Source organism: Lissotriton vulgaris, unplaced genomic scaffold (assembly GCF_964263255.1).
Source record: "Lissotriton vulgaris unplaced genomic scaffold, aLisVul1.2 SCAFFOLD_9994, whole genome shotgun sequence".
Lineage (NCBI taxonomy): Eukaryota > Metazoa > Chordata > Amphibia > Caudata > Salamandridae > Lissotriton > Lissotriton vulgaris.
Genome location: NW_028242261.1, coordinates 15954 through 40737, shown reverse-complemented (window position 1 = coordinate 40737; position 24784 = coordinate 15954). Strand labels below are relative to the sequence as shown.

The 24784-nt window shown below is 42.4% G+C and overlaps 1 pseudogene; it reads right to left on the bottom strand.

The window, feature by feature from the left end:
- Window positions 1–1337: 1337 nt before the first annotated feature.
- Window positions 1338–1968, bottom strand: LOC147669013 (large ribosomal subunit protein eL19 pseudogene; annotated as a pseudogene).
- Between the last annotated feature and the right edge of the window lie 22816 nt (window positions 1969–24784).

The window sequence follows — 24784 nt, the reverse complement described above, 5'->3', positions numbered from 1 at the left end:
GCTGGAGTTGGGGTTCCCTTTCCAGGATTATGCAACAAGCAAATCATGCAGTGTTTAACTAAATTCTCAGCACACCTAGGAATTCCACCATTCTGCCATACCGGAGCAAACAACTTACATATCCCTTTTGAACTAATGTGAGCCAACCCATGAGCCATAGTAACCACCGGAAGCACGTATGCATCCGGCAACAACCATCGCTGGTGCTCTGACAACTCAACCCAACAGCCTGTTGAATCCAAAATTCCCATACTCTCTCTCCACATACTCAATTCTTTCTCAGTAGCTTCTGCCTGAATCATCTTCACACTTTCTGTTGTATCTGCACACGTTCCTCCTTCCACAACCCATCTGGCAGGACCTGCAACATACATCCGACTCGTCACATCTTTCGCTGTTTCTCTCGCTACTTCATCTGCAAACACATTCCCTCGACCCACATCATCCGTAACCTTCTTATGCGCACTACACTTCACTATCGCAATTTGGGTCAGTAAAGTAAGTGATTGAAGAAGTTCACTCACTAATTGTCCATGCTGAATTTTCGTACCATGGGAAGTAAGAAATTCTCTCTCTTTCCACAAGCGAACAAAACTGTGAGCCACGCCAATTGCGTATTGGCTATCAGTATAAACATTCACTCTCTTTCCTTTTGACAACACACACACTCTAGTCAATGCTATCAGCTTCGCTGCTTGAGCTGAATTCTGTGCAATACGTGCTGTTTCAACAATCGTGTGCAAAGTTGTGACAGCATATGCTGCAGTCGTCTCTCCATTCGGAAGCTTAAAGCACGAACCATCTACCCATAGGGTACCATCAGGATTCGAAAGAGGAGTATCTTTCAGATCAACTCTACCATTTGTTTCCTCCTCTGTCCGGAGAAAACAATCATGCTGTTCCTGAGCATCTGTCTCTACAAAAATCGGCAACAGTGTAGCTGGATTCAATGTGTTGCACCGCTTGATGTGCACATGGCTAGCCAAAAGTGTCAACTCATAACCTGACAAACGCGCACTGGTAAGATGTTGAGTCTTCGTTCTATTCAATAGGGTATCCACTGCATGTGGGACCATCACAATCAATGTATTATCCAATACCAAACCAGCAGACTATTGGATAGAAACAGCCGCTGCCGCTGTAGCTCTTAGACAACTAGGCAATGCCCTAGCTACTGGATCTAAAGTAGCTGAAAAATACGCACATGGGCGCTGCTTGTCTCCAAATTGTTGCGTCAACACTGACAACGCACAACCTTCTCTCTCGTGTACATCAATTGTAAAAGGTTTACTGTAGTCGGTTTTTAGTATCGATGTTTTATTGACACTGATAGCTCACTATTTACACACTGGTAGGACAGACTACTTTTTGGACTCTTCCTCCTTTGAGAGTGTCTTTATGATCTCTTCCTTCTTGGCTTGCAGGCGTTCTTCGCGTCTCTTGCGAGCCGCCTTAGTCTTAGACCTGCGAGCTTCAGCCTGGTCAGCCAGGAGCTTCTTGCAGGCTTTGTCTGCCTTCAGTTTGTGAATGTGCTCCATTAAGATGCACTTGTTTTTTAACACATTACCCTTGACTTTCAGATAAAGACTGTGGTACATGTGGTGATCAATCTTCTTGGACTCTCGGTATCTGCGGAGAAGACGGCGCAGGATTCTCATTCTCCTCATCCATGAGAGCTTCTCTGGCATACACGCATTGGCAGTACCTCTTCGCTTACCAACGCCCATGTGCCTGCCCTTTCTGCGAGCAAGCGTGTTCTTCCTGCATTGGGCACGGGAATGAACAGTTACAGGCTTGCGGATAATCAGACCATCTTTCACCAGCTTCCTGATTTGCTGACGAGAGTTTGCGTTGGCAATCTCATTTGTTTCATTAGGATCCAGCCATAATTTTTTCTTGCCACAGCGTAACACGCTGGAGGCAAGCCTCTTCTGAAGCCGAAGCATACTCATGGCGGTGGCTCGGACGAAGAACGGAAAGGGTTTACTGTAGTCGGGGGTACCCAACACTGGAGCAGAACACAATGCATCACGCAATTCAGAAAAACTCTTCTGACATTTGTCAGACCAAGGAAGAGGGTGTGGTGTGTCCTTAAGAGTAAGTGCCAACAAAGGTTTCGCTAGCAAAGAAAAATTTGGAATCCACTGTCTACAATACGAGGTGATACCTAAGAAGGCACGCACCTCTCTCTGTGTGCATGGCACAGTCATTTGGGCAATCGCTTGAATACGCTCTGGGGTGAATCGTCTTCCCTCCTTCGACAAGAGATGGCCTAAGTAGGTCACTTCTTGGCGGCAATACTGCAACTTCACAGGAGACACTTTATGATGAAGGTCAGACAGGTGTCGCAACAAAGAAAGAGTAACTTCTTTACAAATCTCTTCATCATCAGCAGCAACCAACAGATCATCAACATACTGGATAAGAGTAGCACCAGAAGGCAATGCAAGAGTATTAAGCTGAGTTTTCAAAGCCTGACTATAAATGGAGGGACTCTCACAATAACCTTGAGGAGCGCGCTTAAACCGGAAACTGCGGCCTCCTAAAGAGAAGCCAAAAATATCCCTACTTTCCTCAGCAATCGGAATACTGAAGAAAGGGTTCTTCCGATCAATAACAAAAAACCAAGCAGCTGAGGCAGGGATCATAGTCAATAAAGCAGTAATGTCCGGGACAACAGGAAACTGTGGCACAACAATCTTATTGACCTCTCGAAGGTCGATCAAAAACCGATACACAGGTGGCTGAGAAGAGTCAGTACGCTTAAGGACATGCATAACAGGACTGTTACACACATTACCTCTCGTTTCTTCAACCACACCTTTCTCAACCAAATCATAGATAATCGCTAAAAGAGCTCTTTCGCCATCACTGGAAATTTTCTACTGAGGAATGCGAGGTAGCATTCGACTTAAGGGTAACAACGTAGGGTGGAATCTGCAAGAGACCAGCATCATTGGGACCTGTAGCCCAAAGTGTATCAGGGAGAGAACACAGTTCCAGTGGAATGCGATCCTTAGACAGATACATCGGGGAAATCACTTTCTTACCCACCGTAAGATGTACTCCCGAAGGAGAACAATGTAATGTCGCATGCAATCTTTTCAACAAGTCCAAACCCAACAGATTCTCGCCACAGCCAGTCGTTAGAATAAGGGGAACCTCCAATTCACAGGGACCAATAGAAAGGGGCAAAGGACAAGAAACCGGGTTACGAACTGGGGTGCCAGAAAGTCCTACTGAAACATTGGTCAAGCCAGACAAAGGTACGCCAGGGAGTTTAGAGTGCATGATAGAACTCTTTGCTGCACCAGTATCTAAAAGAAAAGGTTCTGCCACACCAGATGTAATCACTTCAACATAAGGTCCACTCTGGTCTACTGGAACTGACATTACTCCCTCCTTTTGTCCATGGCTGTCCTAACTATCATTAAAACCAGCACTCTCACTTCCAACATAATAATCATCAGTGTAGTACTGAGCGGACTGGACGGTCGGAACATTCTGTTGATCTAAATTATTCGTAGAATTCTGAGGGGAAAAGGAACGTTCATTCTGGGGAAACGTACCACGTCCTCTACCCCTAGGTACTTGTTGGAAACCGCCACGACTTCTCAGACCAGACATACCATTCACACGCTGTAGCAAGATTGAACAACTATTCTTGAAGTGACCTTCTTCTTTACATAATGCACACTGATTAGGGCCTAGTGGGAGTCGCGAAGCAAAAGACTCAGGCTTCTGCAACAGTTTCTGAAACTGTGGGGGTTGCTGAAACTGGGAAGGTTGCTGAAACTGACGCTGATTAGGGCGAGGCGGATAAGCCTGCTGCAGAAGAACTTTCGTTTTTAATTCTCTAGTCTTCTTCTCTACTTTATCCTTCTCATCTTTATCTCTATTCTCATAGTATTGTGCAGTAGCCAATTTCTGGCCCTAAGAAGAAACAGCCCCTGAACTCTCAAAGTCCTTTAACTTATTATAAAGTTCAGGAAGTAACTTAAAAACAAACTTATCTACAAACAACCTCTGACCACCTTCTGTTCTCATGTCTTGACCACTATGATCAATGAATGTTTCCTCAAACCTAGTGAAGAAATCAGACACACTCCGCTCTTTCTTTTCTTTGCATGCTGCTTACTTGTCCTAATTCACCCGCAGAGGAGGCATCATGGTTTTCATTAAATTAATAATCCTACCAGGTAGTTCTGCAACTAAGGGTTCAGGTTTGGCACCTCCTACCTGCCGACCATCTGCAGCAGTAATATTAACCGACGTATCTCCTAACTCTGGCGCGTGATCCTCGTGACGGATCTTCGCCCACAAGGGTTGAGGAACTACATTACCCATCAACATATCTATGTCAGCTAAATTCATAACACATGCATCAACTGTCTGAGACAACTCCTTGTAATAACCAGCAGGATTTTTACGGGGATCAGGCAAGGTCTGCTTAAGAGCCAGGACCTCAGCTCTTTTCCAAGGGACATGCACCCACAGACGCTGAAAATGAGCCGGTGCAGCCGCAATACCATGCGCAACACCATGCGCGGCATCAGCCACAACTGCCTCTCTCCATACTGGGGGAACCTCTCTCATGGGATACTGCTTCACTTTTCTCCTAACAGAAGGGTCAGGTTCGAACAATGACTGAGGTGGAAGTCTAGAATTAAAAGTGAGTAGTATCTCTACCACTTCCTCAACATTGTAACCCACTATCGTCCCTTTAGCAAATTCAGTCTGAACATTAAGCAATTCCTGTGGAATTGAACCCAACTCATTATCTTCCCACTCCTGACGAAGGAAGGTACACATAACATCAAAAGCATACCTTTGTTTTGGTGCCTCCCACTGAAGGAAGATATCCATAACCACTTGTGGACTGTACTTGGAGGTATTCGAAACCCATCTACGAGCAAGGAGATCTAACACTGCCCGCTCTTCGGGACCAATGAGCTGACTATGTCCCTGCTTACGTTCAGAAACAGGGGTCATATTCAGTGACCCAAAGAAAGGAGACAAAAGACTAGTAACAGTCTCAGTCATTCGTTGCCGAGCAGAAGGAGAAGAAGTTGACATAAGGACAGGAGACAAAGTGTTTTGAGGCGACAGAGATGTAGGGACAGAAATAAGAGAAGTCGAAGATAAAGGAGTGTAAGGCAAAGGAGTTTAAGGCAAAGGAGTTTGAGGCGAGGCTGGTGGCAAGGCTTGTGGCCCTGGAGGGGGCTGCGCCGGGGGAGGAAGAACCACCTGTGAAGCAACGGGTGGCTGAACAACAACAGGGGGTTGAACAACAACAAGGGGTGCAACAACTGGAGGTAACGGAGGTGCAGTAGCACCCTGCACATAAGGGGGTGGTAATCTCAGTAAATGTGACATCAAAAGATCATTTTCAGGGTCTTCAGTCACATTTGAAAGGGGGGTGGCAAAGCCGGGTAACATTTGTCAATAGCCATGCAATGTTGTCTATCTGACACTTCAATCGCACAATCTTCTTCATCTTCCTTAAACTGCCTAGCAGCTTGCATTAACAATATATTCCTTTCCTTCCTATCTCTCTTAGCTTGCTTACTTTCTCGTTTGGCTTCCTTACGTCAAAGGCGGAAAGAGTCAAACATCGCTGGCTGGGCTTTCTTCTTAAATAGCGCAACTTCTAGGTTATCTAAAACATCTGATTCAAAACTACCATGTTTGGGCCATCGTAAAACACCATCTTCCCTTGTATAATGGACCCATACTTCATTAAAGGTAATGGGACCTGCACCATGCTTTGAATAGAGCTCATAAGTTGGAGTTCCAACCGGAGGTATCGGACACGAGTCCTCCAATCGGGAATCCCTATTACAACTACAGCAAAACCATTTCCTAAATTTGCTAAAACCAGGCATCTTTTAGCTCACTAGTCTTGCTTCAAACTTCAAGGGGTTATCAAAAATGATACACTCGCAAATATACGAACCCCTCAGCTTCGACTGTTGCAATGCCCGAATCAAAACCAAGAAACAAAACAAAGTCGTGGGAGCGACCCACTTATACTTAACCAAAATTTCTGTCACGCCACCAGAAGACTGTCTAACGTCTCGCCTTACAAATCATCACAATAGGGTCCAAGACAGGGCGACAGTCAGGGCAGCAGTCCCTCGCAGCTGTCGGAAAGGGGAAGCCTCGCAGAAAAAAAACTTCGGCCCACGTCGACATGCAGGGGTCGATGAAGTGGTTGCCGTCCTCCAGAATTTCCTCACAGGGTTCCTCACAATCTTCGGGCTTGGACCAGTAGCGCTGAAGTCGCCCCAAGTGTGGCGCTAGTTGAAGAACCGGGGTTTAACCCAGCGGCGTCAGGGGCACGCCTAAGATCTTCGAGTTCACCTGTCTTGGTATACAGAGACACGGAATACTTCTGGATGGCATCAGAGACCAAGTTTATTAGCTGCAGCTAGTAACAATGATCCTAGAAATACATCACGGTGCAAATTCTCAGGAGACTGCTCATTTTACTAAGGCGAGACGTCTCCTTTTATACCCAATATTCACATTATAAATGTACACCCACTGCACAAAATTCTAGCCAATAAGGTACATTTTCAAACAAAGTATCACATAACAAAAACTCAATTTACAGTATCCCAATCCAAAAGTTAATTATTAGGAATGTCCCAAATTCAATCTCCACAAGCCGGACAAACCTATAATTGAAATCATAACCCATGTAATGAAGAAACATAAAAAAGAAACAGTAATAGATGCTGAACAAGATAAGGCATGTGCAAGGAAACTAAAAGTTAACGATGTCCTGAACATTGATTGGCAAGCTCAGACAAAGATCGATCAGGGAAATTGGCTTTGCGAGGTCAGTTTCAGGTGAAGAGGTCACTTTCTTACAGTTCATTTCAAAGTCAAAAAGAAACCTAGTTAATGTATACATGAACTGAGAAGGCCAGGCCACTTTGTTCGCCAGGCTACCTTCACAGGCCTACGTGAGGGCAACACAAAATGTTGGCACAGAACAAAATGGAGTCAGACTCGAGAAATACAAAACCTCACCTCTTCAAAGCGTTCTCACCCTCAGACATGCTTCGCGCTTTCAGTCTGAGATGAGAATGGTGTTCCTTCCTACGGCCAAGGGTAGCCGTACGATTATTGTCTTTACCAAATAGCCCTTGAGCTCTGAAAGGGCACACTACGCTTCCCCCATCATCCGATGTGTAAGCCCTGCAGACACTCGCCTTCCTGGGACTCATTTTGTTAACTGCATGGTCCGACGCGTTTCAAGGCGAGTACGCCTCTTCCTAATGGACAGGCGCAGGGGAAATGACACAACACCACTCACTTCATTCAACTGTTTTTATTGATGAAGAAACGCCCTTAGTGGGCGTGGCATTGTCTGACGACCAGCGGTTTCTCTCGGATGTGAGAGTCGGGAGGTGCCGGACTGAGCTCAGAGTTACCAATTCTTACAACTTACGGCCTGCCCATTTCGAACTACAGGGAATAACGAATTAATTTGAGGTCCCCTTGAACTAGACCTAGTTCTTCCTCGCCTTCAGCCACCGGTACAATGTTCACTGCCTTACCGGACTAGGCTCGATTGATTTCGACTGCTCGTTTTGTACCAACCGGTTCTCAACTGAACTTCTGAGTCAGAGGTGTACCGCCCAACTGATCTGGATTTGCTACACCTTCACAGTTTCTTGTGGTGCTTCCCCGTCCCCCGCCCCCCAACCGTCCTGAAGAAGACCCGTAGCAGAGGTCGTGACTTTCCCGTATTGCGCCAGGGTCGAAACGTCGACGATCCCCCATTTTTAATTTTTCAAAGCTTACACCAGTCCCTCCCTGTCCCCCTGTATAATATTGTATATATACTATGTATGGGTAGGCTTCATATGTGCAATGTAAAAATATTTTCTTTGTTGCACTGAATCATTCTAAATCTTTACTTACACCCTTCCTCTCCTCATCACCTGAGCACCAACTTTCCTTTTTTTCCTCTTGTTGAAATTTTATGAATATGTAAATAAACTGCAGTATAATTTGTCGTGATACTGTTGTGTTGGGTTTATTGCATTTATAGCTGAATTAGCTAATAATACATCTCCATGTGTTTGTTTGTTCAGATTAAGTCTGGCCATTTGTTGACTGTGAATAAGTAATACTCACATCATTTGCATTGTTTGAAAAATTGTGTCTAGGACCACTTTCTTTATATATCTTCCTAATGGACAGGCGTAGGGGAAATGACACAACACCACTCACTTCATTCAACTGTTTTTATTGATGAAGAAACGCCCTTAGTGGGCGTGGCATTGTCTGACGACCAGCGGCATGCTGGTAATTGTAGTCGTTGAGAGGTGTTTAATTAAATCCTTAAGTAGGCTCAGCCCCCCTGCCAGTATGCCGATTAAAGTTCCTTAAATAGGCAGAGTCACTGGTTGGCAAGCTTGTTCGCCTTGGGAAAGCGTGCTTCAGGAAAAAGGAAAAGTTCCCTCTTCAAATCATTCTCACCCTCAGACACACTTCGCGCTTTCAGTCTGAGATGAGAATGGTGCTCCTTCCTACGGCCAAGGGTAGCCGTACCATTAATGTCTTTACCAAATAGCCCTTGAGCTCTGAAAGGGTACACTACGCTTCCCCCATCAGCCGATGTGTAAGCCCTGCAGACACTTGCCTCCCTGGGACTCATTTTGTTAACTGCATGGTCCGACGCTTTTCAAGGCGAGTACGCCTCTTCCTCATGGACAGGCGCAGGGGAAATGACACAACACCCCTCACTTCATTCAACTGTTTTTATTGATGAAGAAACGCCCTTAGTGGGCGTGGCATTGTCTGACGACCAGCGGCATGCTGGTAATTGTAGTCGTTGAGAGGTGTTTAATTAAATCCTTAAGTAGGCTCAGTCCCCCTGCCAGTATGCCGATTAAAGTTCCTTAAGTAGGTAGAGTCACTGGTTGGCAAGCTTGTTCGCCTTGGGAAAGCGTGCTTCAGGAAAAAGGAAAAGTTCCCTCTTCAAAGCGTTCTCACCCTCAGACACGCTTCGCGTTTTCAGTCTGAGATGAGAATGGTGCTCCTTCCTACGTCCAAGGGTAGCCGTACCATTAATGTCTGTTGTTAAAGAGCAATACATATCCAGGAATCAATCAATTGCACCAAGTGTTGTGTCACGAGATGTGCATCAACCCCAACTAGTGCAACCAGGGATACTTGTCGGACAGTTCTGGTTGTTCACCATCTGTCCTTGTATTTTTCATTAACTTTAGAATGACCCAGTTTTCAGAGAGCGTCGACTGAACACAGAAGCGGGAGTGTGCAGAATGTTTTACATTCCTTAGCAACACAGATGATACTACGTGTAAAAGTTGCATTTGATTCCCTTAAGTGCTTTTCTGTCTTTGCTTTTTAAGATGGCGAGTACTGTCAGTTAAGTCAAAAGTCTCTACTGATGCTGAATTGTTGTCCTGCTTCTGTGTTTCAGGATCGACCCGGGTTTTGTTTTTCCGAATCTGGGGGCATATTATCGAGAAACAGTGTTAAAATTATCGCCGTTTTAGCGGCAGGCAACTGCCGCTAAAGCGGCGATAATGGGCTTGATAATATGCTCTTGAGAATTCCCATAGAAGCTCATGTTCTGGTGTGAACATGGGCTTCTATGGGAATTCACATGAGCATATTATCAAGCCCATTATCGCCGCTTTAGCGGCAGTTTCCTGCCGCTAAAGCGGCGATCATTTTAACACTGTTTCTTGATAATATGCCCCCTGGTCTCTCTACAAACACATATTGGCAACTTCTGGATCTGTGCATCCTGCAGATACACAAGAAGGAGGAAGAGGGATGGCCAGATATTAAAAAAAAGACTGACTTGGCGAGGAACGGACAAGCCTTTAAGAGCTCTATCTCTGCCTGGAGTTGTTTGCCCTATATAATGAAAATAGTTCGAGTTACTTCAATATCGTGTTGCCATTTTTCAGGGGAATACAAACAAGTAATTCGTGTATGTGAGATGGCATTTGAATACGCACTTGAGAGTGTATCAAAACTACCGACTCTGGGAACATAATTTCTGTGTGAAACTAATTTTTTACCCAATTGTTGTTATGTTAAAACTTGTCAGAATCCCAAGGTCACCTAAACTGCACGAGGTTGAGAAATTCAATGAATTCAGACACAGGCATGCCGTGTGTCTGAATTCCAGACACACGGCATGCCTGTGCAACCAGGAAAGGTCAGTAAAGTTCACATCGGCACAATGCACTGTGCTCGGAAGAAACTGGAGGCCCTTTCCATTTCATGAAGTAGTGATTTTCAGTAGTGAGCAAGAACAGAGCATACATAATCCACAAAAAACAATGACAGAACTCCTTCATCTCACTGGTACAAACTAAAATATGTCTGTTGTTTGTCGGTGCTCTTTTTAGGTATGTCTGTCCTAGAGAGAGCTTTAGGCGCTTAGCCAGCCTCATGAAAAAAAAAAAAGGCAGATAAAAAAATACTTATATAGATACATAGAGGCTGGAGTCACACCTGTTCATTCATTGGTTTGTTCACGTGTCATTCACATTTTGCTGCCGCTCATCACAGCATAGATCATGGGGGTGTAGGTCTGCCATTAGGTAGCTGCTTGCTTGAGCAGATTTGGACAGCTCCCACTTCTCCTTCCACCTTGACCGTCTGACTGATTGAGGCAGAAATGAGTCAACATTCAATTACACAAATTAACAGCTGTGGCCGGTAGTGGGAGTACCGGCCGGGCGGTGATGTGGGGAGAGGGAGGGGCAGGGTGGGGAGTTGTAATGTATGGATTACGGACTTCAACAGGTAAATAAACATATAAATAAATGAAACAAATTTTGTTGCACGCACTGCATCGCATTTGGTGATGCAGTGCACGCAACGAAATTCGGGTTAATTATTTATATGTTTACTTACCTGTTTAAGTCCGTAATCCATACATTACTAGCCCCGACCACTGCCCCTCCCCCTCCCCACGTCACCGCCCGGCCGGTACTCCCACTACCGGCCGCGGCTGCAAATTAACATTTGTGCAACCACCAATTTACTTACACAAGGAATCGGAGGATAACATTTAGTAGATTTATTATGAATTATCAATTAGTCCATGATAATTTATGCAAGTATATCTATCAGATACAGAATCACAATAGTCAAATTCAGATTTTGGAAGAAGTTTAGCCTTTGCGTAGAAGTCATGAAATAAAAACAATCACAAAGCTATAGAGAGTTACAAACACTATTGCGGTGTTCCGTAAGGAAACCCTGATTCTCCTCATTAAGCTTTAAAGTCATTAAGGTAAAAGCCCAGGCAAAATGTAAAATATTTGCAATCATCTACTTTGCGCTCTAAGTTAGGAAAGAATCAGCCCTAATCATGGGTCTCTAAAGAATCAGGAGCATGAAGGAAAAGTGTCAGCATTGCGGAAACTTCTGTAGAAGTATACCGGAAAAAGAACACGTTTTAGCATAAATCCACGCTCAGAAAGACTAAGGTAAGCAGAGAAGTCTGTACCTCTCCAAGTCCAAAAGGGATCTGTTCTACAGTGAACTGCGTGAACATCTGGATACAGGGAAAACTTGAGATTCAAATGGCACTATCTCAATCACACCACAATCATCCAATGAGAAAACAGCATTCAGGTGCTTTTCAACATCACTCCTCTTTCCCAGCATCTCAACTAGAACCGCAGCTCTCAGCTGTGAGAAACTTGCCACTCCTGGTACAGATTCAGAAAAGGGGGTTGTGATGGACAGAGTATCTGAATTAAACAGAACACTCGTACCCAGTCAAAAGATCAGGGCTTGATCCATCACCGTTTTTTAGCTCACTGCACCATCCCAGCTCAGAACCTGGCTACATGCAAATTAGTCTGTCCCTGGCCCAGTGCATCATGGGAACAGGGCAGACCAAACTACCAAGCCAATTCTTCTACTGGAAAGGAAACAAGCTTCCGGGCACCGGTTTCGTCTTCGGCCCGGCTTGCTTGAATCCTGATGGTGCAGTGAGCAAGGGACTCATGTCTGAGCATACCCTTCCACGCTTATGGTGGACAAAACGATTCAGAAAAGGGGGGGTGATGGACAGAGTATCTGAATTAAACAGAACACTCGTACCCAGTCAAAAGATCAGGGCTTGATCCATCACAGTTTTTTAGCTCACTGCACCATCCCAGCTCAGAACCTGGCTACATGCAAATTAGCATGGAAGGGTATGCTCAGACATGAGTCCCTTGCTCACTGCACCATCAGGATTCAAGGAAGCCGGGCAGAATACGACTGTAATGCCAGAAACCGGTCCCCGGAAGCTTGTTACCTTTCCAGTATAAGAATTGGCTTGGTAGTTTGGTCTGCCCTGTTCCCATGATGCACTGGGCCAGGGACAGACTAATTTGCATGTAGCCAGGTTCTAAGCTGGGATGGTGCAGTGAGCTAAAAAACGGTGATGGAGCAAGCCCTGATCTCTTGACTGGGTACGAGTGTTCTGTTTAATTCAGATACTCTGACCATCACCACCCCCTTTTCTGAATCATTACTCCTGGTGCAGGACAATCAGGAAGCATTCACGTAACATGTTAAATCATCACGTTCCTGCCAAAATTTCTTTCACAGACTTGCTATCTCTAATATATTGTTCTTCTAATTCTAACTGAATAAAATCACAAGAATGCACCTGCAAGGTGAAACGCTATTGAAGTAAAATGAGAAAATACATCGTTACGGTTTAGAAATACAGGCCTAGTTATGCTAACATTATTATGAAATAGCGAATTGTGCATGTTTAAAATATGGCTGTAAGTGCACTTAAAATTACAAATAAATCCAAACTTATTTAATAAATCAGCAGTAAATCCATATTATTAGTTTAGAAACTTTAATGTAATTCAAAATATGCTAATACCAAAGTGAACAAGAACTACATGTTATACTTTTTATGAAAAGATTAGTGCACACGTTTAGAAATGATTATTCAGTTTGTACAGGTAATATGTTTCTGGTGTGAGGATGGTTTTAAATTGGGCCTACATTTTATGTTTTCTATTAAAATATTAAGGCACACAATACATGTTGTCAAGTGCATGTAAATATGGCACTTTCAGTGACATGTAAGTGAGGAACCAAAAGTATGCTGCTCCAATCTCCCCTCTGAGGGCAAAATTAGCCATCACATGATATCTTATCAGATATAAGAATTACAACGTCATGGGCTTCAAAAATGTTCATCTGCATTCCTCCAGACCTTTGATGTCATCATAGTATCTGCACTGTCTGTGTTCTGGTTCTGTCTACTCTCTTTTTTTAATCCCCTATTATCCTTTGATCTTTTGTATCTCTTATAGTTTATAAACCGGAATATTCCACAGAGAGCAATTATTACTAGGGGTCTCGAGATGCAACCCACAATCCCTAGATTTCCAAACGATCTACCTCCAGCAGAAAATGCTTCCCATGCACCTGTTGCTTCTAACCATTCAAATCTTTCTTCAGATCATTAATGTTCTTAATATTCTTCTTCTAGTCCTTGCTTTTATCAGGAATGTAGGTGCTGTACAGCTGGACCTTTAACATCCTGTAGACTCTGCCCTCCTTTGCAAGAAAGAAAGTCTAATGCATTTCTGTTCTGTAAAACCATTGATCTGATGGCAACCATCTCAGTATCCACAACCAGAAATGCTCCTGCTGTACTTGAAGACAGCTTATCAACCACAGTAGACAACTTTCGAATCGTATGGGACTTCAGTATCCCTCCTACAGAAGGAATAATTGCACCAAAGATGTATCCAACAATTTCACTAGCACGTGTACCTCTTTTGGATCTGGTATGTTCTCCTCCTACTGAGTCATCAAACTGTCCCACATGATAAATATTTGGAACACCCCATACAACATGTACCATACCATCTCCTAGGTAATCTATAATAAGCATTTTTTCAACAGATGAACTAATCTCTGGGAATAATTGGATACTCTCCATCTAAATGAAATCCCCAGTTTCCACCTGTCTCATAGGTATGATCATATTCAATCTTTCCCACTACATGTGTGTGTCTGATTTGGATCTCTTACTGCATGCACACAGTTTTCATTGGTGTTGCCAAACTAATGCTAATGCTGCTATATTTTCTCCCATGTTATGCTCAATATCGTCTTTGGCCAAATTAGGTGCACATTTGTGATTTGTTGCTCTAGCCATTATATGTATTCTCCTATCTTGTACTGAATCAATACATTTCTTCTCAACATCTGTTAATATCCATGACAAATTGTGTTTATGAGCATAAGCAGTGTCTAATGTCATGGTAGGCTTAAAGAATCATCTAACTATCTCCAGTATTTTAGTAGCAGGTTAACGATCCAAATGCTTCAGCAAAGGCACTTCTGAAAAGACTAACTCATAATTCCCCAAAAAATGACCCTTCCTATAAAACAAACTCATCAACTAACTACTTGATTAACCATAAATTAGGTGAAAATGGTGATACACGATGCACTCTATAGTAGAAGCAGGTATTGCATGCACACGTATCAGTCCCTAGCATCCATAGTATTAACATGAAGCAATTCAGAGTAAGCATTCAGTGAATAATCTCCTTGAGATACATCTACATGTAAGTCTTTCTCATCAAAGGCAGGAAAACTATTGTGAGTAGGAGCTATTGCTTTAGGAACTACTGTAGACCAAATTTCACTTGGATTAGATGAGGGTGGAAAGCTCAGTCCTACAAGCAAAGCAAATAAGAATACAGCGACAACAAATAGTACTCCAGTTAGTTTGTATCTATGTCTACCACTATTGTTAGATTCCCTGATTTCTCAAATCTCAGACCGTTGGGTGGAAATGTAGCAGCTGCAGAGTCTTCTCTGTTGGTTTATACCTGTGCAAACTTGACAAAACAAAGTTCATGCAATGAAATACAATGTCTTTCTTTTATTTACAAGGTCTTCATAACTTCTCCTTAGCCCTACTCTGTGTTCATCTAAATAACAACCATGTACTTCTTCAATAGTCTCAGGTCTAGGTACTGTTCTTTCTTCCCTACAAAGATTATTTTTATTTAAATGTCTCTAATAGTTCACAGTTCAATTTTCAGGAAGTAGTAAATGAATCAAGGTAATGTTAGCTGATTCAATAGCAAAGTGTTTCTGAATTGGAGTTTAATCACAAAGTTCTGTTCATGGAGGCTCTGAAGAATCTGGGCTGTTATAGCAAAAATTCCAGAACTCTCTTACCCAGTCATTTGCAGCAAAATATATCCATTGAGGTGAGGAGGACCTTTGACAGGGTACTCTTGCTCTCTTTGCTCACCTTAAGGCAGGCATTTCGTCTTCAATGTCACTTTTACCTGACTCCTCTGTTTCCTCTGGAGTGGCTGGAGGCAAGTGTCTTGCAGGCAAACACTGTATCCATTTCTATTGTTTCAGCTAGTGGCTCATCTCATATATCTGGTCTTGGCGTGGTGCACATTTCAGTAACATTGAGACAAATGTGCTCCATTTTATTTACATCAACATCATTTGCCATAACAGGCATCAAAGTTGTGAGATTCAATGTTGTACATTGTTTCAGGGTTATATTGTCTGCAGCCAGTATGACTTGCTCATAGTGGGTCAGACAACTGCTGTTAAGGTATTGTGTGCAGGTATGGGTTAACAATATTTCCAGAGAGTGGGGCACATGAGCCATGAATGAATGACCCATGGCAATGCTTTCACACCTATCAATGCTGACACCCACAGCAAACACAGCTTTAAGTCAGCCAGGCAATGCTGCAGCTACTGGGTCAAATGTAGCAGAAAAGTATTCAACAGGTCTTAGAATTTTGCCTTGTATCTTTGTATCCACTAAGAGAGTACAGCCCTCGCTCTCACTGCAGAAAACTGAAAACTTTTTATTGTAGTCAGGCATTCCTAGTGCTGGGGCATGACAGAGACCTTTTCTCAGCTCTCAGGCAGACATCAACCCAAGGTACTGCCTCAGACATAACCTTGAATGTCAGCCTCTGTAAAGGCTTGGCCGCTAGGTAAAAGTTGGGAATCCACTGACAACAGTAGTCCACCATTCCCAAGAACATTCTGATCTCTCTCTGTGTGGTTAGCGGTTTCATTCTCAGGATCGCTGAGATTCTTTCTTGTGACACCTTCCTTGTTCTTTTTTCAATGTGATGTCCAAGGTACAGATACTTCTTTCTTATAGTACTGCAACTTGTTTGGTGACAATTAATGTCCAATCTCAGCTAAGTGGTTAAACAGGGCAATGGTATCTGTCTTACAAGCTTCTTGTGTATTTGACACCACCAATAGGTCATCAATGTACTGGACTAGGACTCAGTTACAAGGCATGATCAGGGACTCCAGATTCTTCTAAGGAATCTGATTAAAGATTGAAGAACTCTCTGTATACCCTTGTGGAACTCAGCACCATGACAAAATATGACTCCCAAACTGAAATACGAAGAACTGACTGTCCTCAATCACAGTGAACCACCCAGCCTCACATGGAATCAGAAATAATATCACAGCTGGGTTTGGTACCACAGGACAACAAGGAAACACTATGGCCCTAATTAGGATGTCGGTCGGTGTTGCCTCCGACCGACATCCCTGCTGTTTCGGAACCAATGACCTCGGGTCAGTGGTCTGAAACTGCAATTACGAAATGACTTCACATGGTGCTGTCACAGACTCCCATTTCCTTATGGGAGCATGTGCAGCAGCATGAAAAAACTGCAACGACACAAGCTCCCATGGAGAAATAGGAGTCACTGTAAATCCCTGCACCTTGTGGCAGGCAACACATGGTGACTGCCACATGGTGCAGGGATTTACAAGGGACACAATAGGTGCCCCCTCGCCCCCCAACCGGAGGTAGCAGGAAAAGAGGGAGCCCTGCTAGGGACTACCAAAGTCACTTTCTGACAGGCTTTCAGTGCATGAAAAGCCCGACATGGAAAGCTTATTGTAAACTGACATCATTATCCTGATGGCGGAAATTTTATCCGTCAGGGATTATGTTCAGTTTCCGACTGGCCAACAGGCTCCTTGAGCCCGTATGAAGCCAACTGGATTGACTCGCCTGTTTCAATCCGACTGCCATAATTGTAGTGCGGCAGTTGGAATTCAAAGCAAGGATGTCGGTTGGTAAGCCTCCGATGAGAGGTCGGAGGCTTACTGACCAACATCCTAATTAGGGCCTATATATTTGATTTTTCCCAAATCTTGGACAATGCAGTATTTTCCTCTGGGCTTCTGTAAGCCCTTGAGGGGTGAGTTAAATGGACTCTCCATAATCTCCTTTAAACTACCTTGCTGGATCATTGAATCAATCACAGGAGTAATTCCAGTAATTGTATGGGGTCAGATTATATTGCGGGGTTCGTGGATGGTAATCATCCTTTACACCGACTGCGTTGCAACGCATGTCATTACCCAGCATTTTGTACTCCACAGCAACTTTTACAATACAGGGCTTTACACCGCAAGCCATTACAATGCATTCCCATTACAACTCCCCGGTGGAGTTAGAACAGAAAATTGCATTGTAATGGACTATGGGTACTAATGACTTGCGGTGTAAAGCCTTGTGTTATAAAAGTTGTTGCGGAGTAAAAAATGCGGGGAAATAGCAAGTGTTGTAAACGCCTGCGGAGTAAAGTGTCATATTCTTATTGGATACTCTGCATTAGCTTTCACTATTATGCAAGTTCAACATCTTTGATGAGACCTATGTACTTTTCTGAAAAGTCCCAGACTTCAGGTTCTCTGTGACTATAAGAGCTGAGGGTAAATCCTCATTTGTCATCTTTGGGTACAGTGTGACATTTGTATCCTTACTTTCAATTTTAAAGGCAACATCCTCATCATGAGTAGGAAACGCAATGCTTTTTGGGGTGCAGTAGATTTTGCAATTTAACTAGCAGAAAAGATCACGTCCTAGCACATTTAGAGGACTCGAATCACACACCACAAATCGGTAATTCTTCTCAAAGGGCCCTATTCTTACAGGTTCCTCTTCTGTTACAGGATTTGTAATTTGTTTGTTTGTGTCTCTCACAACTTGGATTGTTTTTCCCAAGAATGGTAGGTTGGGAACCTCTGCTGTTCTAGCAGTGGACCGGGTAGCACCAGTGTCAACAAGAAATGATAGGGGGTGGCCTTTAACCTCATGGTCCATGAATAGACCACTCAGGTCTACCTCCAAGGTTGTGCCAGGTACGCAATCCTCCTCCCCTCTCAGGCACAATCATAGATGCATGAATTGTAATCCTCAAAAATGTCTATCATGGGAAACTGTTGAAAGGTAGTCTGATTCACATAATAGTTTCTATTGGCATTCTTGACTTGACCCGTATTAATTTGGTGAACAGTTGTATTTTGCTATGGTATTGGGGCTTGGGGAACCTGATCACTGGAGCTTGGGGTACATTAAAATGTTGCATTCTTTGCCTCTGCATAATCTGCATCTGAATGGGGTTATTGTTTTGGGCCTGTGCAAATCCAGTATTCAGACCCTGATTTCCAGCATTAAAACAACATTCCCACTTTGAATGCCTCAACTTGCTCCAAACGTGACAAGGATTCGACTTCTTCAAAGTTGCCACACCAATTTCAGTACTCGGGTCAATTGGAACACCATGACCTCTACTCTGCTGTTGAAATCCATTTCCACCTTGTATCATAGGAACTCTATTCTGATGCACTCCTTGCATAGAACCAATATTCCCAGAAAACAACTGATTCTGACCTTGCTGTGCAGCTCTCATCTTGGCCACCATCAACTTCTCCTTCAATTTTTTGTGTTTTATCCCCAATTCATCACTACAATACTTTGCATACCTCAGGATATCATCAATTAACTTATTATGTCAACAAATCACTCTAATCTCACGTCTCAATCCCTGCACAAATCTGAACATGAAATGTCCCATGTTATTTGGCTTCAATTGTCACTGTGCTGTTTAAACACTTGCAGTAGTCTCTCATAATAAGAGTGTATCGTCTCTTTAGACATTGTTCTGTCAGTCTTGAGCCAATCAGTATATTTAGGTCCCACCTTCGATTTAAAAAATTTGATTACGTTCTGATACTTTTCATCACTAATAGCAATGGAGCCTTTGTTATAGGATGTCTCATGGGTTCTGCATCAGGTCATCCCACAGCTTTCTTGCAGTCAGCCAAAAGTCACTCAGGACTGCAATATCAAACAAGGTATTCAAATCTGTCCACAAAACTTTTGAAACCTTCACGAACCGATGAACTTGTTTGTACCACTCCACTGGCTTCTCTCTCAATTTTGGGAAATCATTTGTGAATGACTTAAGATCACTCCTGTTCCAAGGCACATAGACAAAACCTACACCAGGTACTTCTCTTAATGAAAAATTTGACATACGTTCTTCGTCTTCTGTAGATAGAGGTAGAGCTACCCTTGTTTTTTTTGTTTTTTCTTTTTAGCACATATACCTTGCAATCTATCTAATTCACTCCACTTCCTGAAATGGCCAATTAATTCCCTATTTTGTAATTTAATTTCTGGAATTCTCATGCTAGTGCTCTACTCATCATTAAAACATGCATGGTAACTTTTGTGCCATGTTTTGTCTAAATCAATTTAGTATTTTTTGAGCCAATTTAGACAACCTTTCAGGATCCTAACCAGTGCACCTGGTTACATATTTGCACAAGAATATGAGTACACTCTCCAGGTATGTATCAAATTAGGATAAATCAAGAGTTCCAAGTATTAGCTCATTTAATTCCAACTTCAATCTGGCCACATCCACATTATTCTCTCTCACTGTAAACTGAATAGTATCTCCACTTAGTCCTGCACTTACACTGTCATTTGAAGATTCTATTTGCTTAAGCCAGTCATCAGGCTCTTAGGCATGTATTGAGTAGTATCTCTCCTGAACAGTTGAAATAATTTGAATTTGGTGCTGAATTACAAATGACCATGTTAGAATTCAGTGACCATAAATTCATCGTTGCTCTGGGTGTACTATGGTTTTTACTTGGAGGCACATTTGAATTTGGCATGAAAAAGGAGGCAATCTCTGAACAAGCTCTATTGTCAGGAAAAACTCTGTTCAATTCAGAGATAAATCTGCGCTTACAGCATAAGGGGTCTGTACTTGTGTCAGGACTGAAGGAACTTGAGGAACCTTTCTCATAATCGCACCCACAGGAGTGTTACCTGAGGCATCCCTTTCAGTTGGAGCAGCCAATGTATGTGTTGTACCTCCTGTTGAACTTAGAAATTGAGGTACACTCCCTAGGTTGTCTAATGTTTAGTAAAATTGATTAAATTAATACATGAATGAGTTTGGGGTGCTACATTACACACGAGTGTTGGCTAACACCGTAACTCAAAGGATGCAGAAGAGGTCTGCAAGTAATGCGCACTGTTCCCTGGTAAAGAAAATTATTTCCACAATATCTACACAATGTTTATATTTTCAAACATTCTTTACATTTATTAGTACACACATCTTTTTAAATCATGTTTGTAAATCATAATTCCATAAGTAACTCAAAATTGTACATAAATGTACTACATTACATCGTAATCATTGCATGTAGTTGTACATTAGTCATTACTGTAGCATTTCATAACATATAACGTTGTTAGATCAATAGGCCTATTAACAGGCAATCCTAAATGCAAAAGAATCTTTTCTTCATGAAGGTGTTATAGTCTCTTTCTTGGAATCCAATGCCCAATGCATTTCGGGAAGACGATTCCCCTCATCAGGGGAGGTATCCTATAAATATCAGTGCAAGTAATTTTAGATATCTTACTACCATATGATATGAATTGAATATAACGACACAATCGGGGTGCCATATTGTGGTAAAAATAAAAGACCTTATAAACCCAGAGACACGCAAAGGCAGAAGGCTTCACCATGGGTGTAGGTGTTTATAGGTTTGATTAGGGGTGCACGTAATAAGAAGGAGTCCAGAAAGAATAATGTTTGTATGCAAAAATTATCTTATTTATTCAAGTTTTTCTTGTCAAAAAGTTCCACATTTGTCAACATACATCAGCCAACGCGTTTCTCTCCCTCAAGGGGAGCTTCCTCAGGGCTGAAATTTAAACATATAAAAGTACATAAATAACAGTTCTTTATAAAAAAACATCACAGAACATATGCACATTACACATTTCTAACAGTTTTTATACATACAAGAGACGGCGCAAATGAAGAATTTTCAAAAACCATTTTTTTGAAACACCAAAGTAAGAGTCCACATACCAAAATGGAAAAAAGTATCGAAGAAAAAGAAAAAAACTAAGAGAAATGATGCGAAAATAGAAAGTAAAAAGAGAGGAAGAAGTGAAGAAGGAAAAGTGGGAAACAGGGAAAGGGGTGCAGGAAAATTAGCACATAATTAAGGAAGAAAGTTTGGTGGTTCAAAAAAATGGTTTTTGACAATTCTTAGTTTGCGCCATCCCTTGTATGTATAAAAACTGTTAGAAATGTGTAATGTGCATATGTTCTGTTTTTTTTTTATAAAGAACTGTTATTTATGTACTCTTATATGTTTAAATTTCAGCCCTGAGGAAGCTCCCCTTGAGGGAGAGAAACACGTTGGCTGATGTATGTTGACAAATGTGGAACTTTTTCACAAGGAAAACTTGAATAAATAAGATAATTTTTGCATACAAACATTATTCTTTCTGGACTCCTTCTTATTACGTGCACCCCCAATCAAACCTATAAATATCTCAGTGATCTGGAGCTCTGTCACGTCACTCAGCTGCTGACGCAGGGGTTGTTTGCACGAAATTCCTCAATTATTGTTGAACTGGGACTAAGGTGTGGCATCTGAAGACCCGCTGCTGTTTTTTGCTCTTCATGGGTGTAGGTGTGTCCATCTTTACTTTAAACATCTAACGTACACTGTACACAGTACCAGTTAAGGAACTTCTTGTAGGCACAGTACGAGTATATGTACCAAAGTATTAGGTCATATAAGGAAAATGAAAATAAAAATGAAACTAAAAATAAACATGCACTCTGGTGAAGCCGAGTTCATGTACCTGAATAGAATGGTGATGTACTGGTTGTTCTTCAATGGGATGTAAAAATCCGGATTCTCAGGTGTCGCCTGCGTAATATCCCTAAGGCGAAGGTCAGATAAATGTATGTTTCAGTGTAAATGCGTAGTTTAGGCTATCCATGAGTTCAACTCTTCCAAGTCTATCTAGCAGGTAGGGTGAATATTGCGTATACTATGGTGGCAGATGACTCGAGCGACTATACATTAATTAATTCAAGGGCTACTAACTATTTGCTGCAACTGATAATGGTCCTGATTTACACAATTTACCTAGTGTTATCGGTGATATTCTATGTTCTGTATAAAGAAGGTCCATTATGAATGCCGGTAACAATTTAAAAAAAAAAAAAAATAGTGACATACCTCACGTAAACCTATCCAAATACGCAGAAGAGACACCAAGTTATGTTATCCTTGCATCTCAAACTTCTTACTGCTGATAAATAAAAAGTAAACATATCATAACCAGCCCTATCTCGTTTGTAAAGAATACAAATATAAGACTCTCTAAATAAAGGTATGCATAATTATGGCTCAATCCTTACCTACGATGGTAGCGATCCCGGATACAAAATTATTCCCAAAGCTTCCGTGGTACTCGATCGTGTAATCATCTGTCAAACTAACGCAGAAGGTTACCATACAACTCATAATGAGTGCCGGTAACAAAAAAAAAGAACGGACATTAACGCGTACTATCCTGCAGTTGTGGGAGTTGTAGTGTGCCATTGATCTCAAGCATATTATCAATGGAAAGAGAATGTGTATTATCTCTTAGTACCTGTGTCTACGATCGAAGGAGGAGAAAACGTATCGAACGCTTGTATATTCATGATAAGTTACTGAGTCAAACTGGTGTCACTATTACTCTTATGTGTATATTAGGGATTGTAATGTCCCGTTGTTGTTGATATTCGTATTGAAGTGCCAGAGGTTATGTATGGCTCTATCCATCTATACCCTAGATGGAAAAACAAAAACACGTACATACAGTCTTCCCGAATAACTAAGACTGGGTATTACAGACAATTTACCGAGGTACATATAATAGCATGTAATTCGAATTAACGTTATATAAATAAATAACAACCACTGCCGCATTATAATATTCGGATGAGTAGATGTCTTGATCCTACTTGAGTTTTAACCTTCAGCAATGTTAAATCAATATGGAATTGTGCTACAACTTATAACACAATTGTGTCTGCGTCACTAAGACTCGTGATTAAATAACTAGAACACAGGTCTGACAGAAAGCGGTGAATTTGCCTATTTTTAACCAGATATACACGTTGGAAAATAACCAGAAATTAACAAAAGGTTGATATATATCTATGACATTGCATTTTCTTCCTATATAACAAACAGTTTAAGAAAATATACTCATTGGACAATGTCCATAAGTTAACAGAAGGTAAATATGTGTCAATGGCATTGCATAATCATCTTATATGACAAATGTTCTCTATACATTATATCAGGTACTTCAAACAAATATATGTACAAGAAAATCTGCGATACATAAAAATACATGTATGAGTCAGAACACTTCTCAAGCATTAAATACAATAAATTGAAACTAATCTTAATAACAACCAAGATCTTGTTATGGTATGTTATGTTATGTTATAGGGGGCATTTTTATAGTGCGCAGCTACTCCGAAGAGTGTCCCGGCGCTTTAAGATCCTCGGTGGCACCGAAAGAGGCGAGCAGAAGCAACTTACTGAGAGAAGAGCAGAGTCTTGAGATCCCTCCTGAAAGCCAACAAATTGCCATTGGTTCTAAGGGAAAGGGGTAGAGCGTTCCACAACTGAGGAGCAAGGCGTTTAAAGGAACGTCCGCCACACCGGGCGTGCCGGATCGCTGGTACGGCGGCCAAGGCCAAGGTAGAAGATCTAAGTGATCTGGAAGGTTGATAAAAAGTCAACCGTTTCCGAAGGTACCTGGCACCCAAGCCGCTCAGCGCCTTAAAGGCAATTGTCAGTGCCTTAAAAACAATGCGCTTTCTGATTGGAAGCCAGTGGAGAGATTTGAGCAAAGTACTGGCACTGGCTCTCCTACTAAGGCCGAAGATGGCTCGCGCGGCAGAATTCTGGACTACTTGCAGGCGTGAAAGGAGAAATTCGGGAAGGCCCAGATACAGTATGTTAGCGTAGTCAAGGCGGGAGCCTATCAACGCCTGCACCGTTACACTTCTGTGGTCCAGCGGCAGTAAGGGCAGAAATGTTCTTGTCATCTTAAGGATGGCAAAGCATTTGCCGATCAAGCCGAAGACCTGAGTTTTAAGGGAGAGAGCATTGTCAATTTGTACTCCCAGATTTTTTGCAACCACCGAGTCGCTAGCGGAAGGAAACATGGTGGATGGCCACCAGGCCTTCCACCTAGGGTCAGCGGGGCAGCCGAAAAAGAGCATCTCCGACTTATCGGAGTTGCACTTGAGGCTGTTCAGCTGAAACCAGCCAAAAACAGCCTCAAGGCCCTTAATGTTCTTACCATCAAAGTCGGAGTCTCTGTCGCACGTGAAAAGGAGCTGGTTATCATCCGCGTACGACAAGATCTGGGCTCTGTGGGCCTCTGCCAGTGCCACCAAAGGGGTCATATAGATGTTAAGAGACCTATGCTCAAAATGGAGCCCTGAGAAACTCCCACCTCCAAATGCGGCATCATGGCAGAGAAGGGAGGAGCCCAGACCGTTTGTTGCAGATTGGCCAGAAAGGA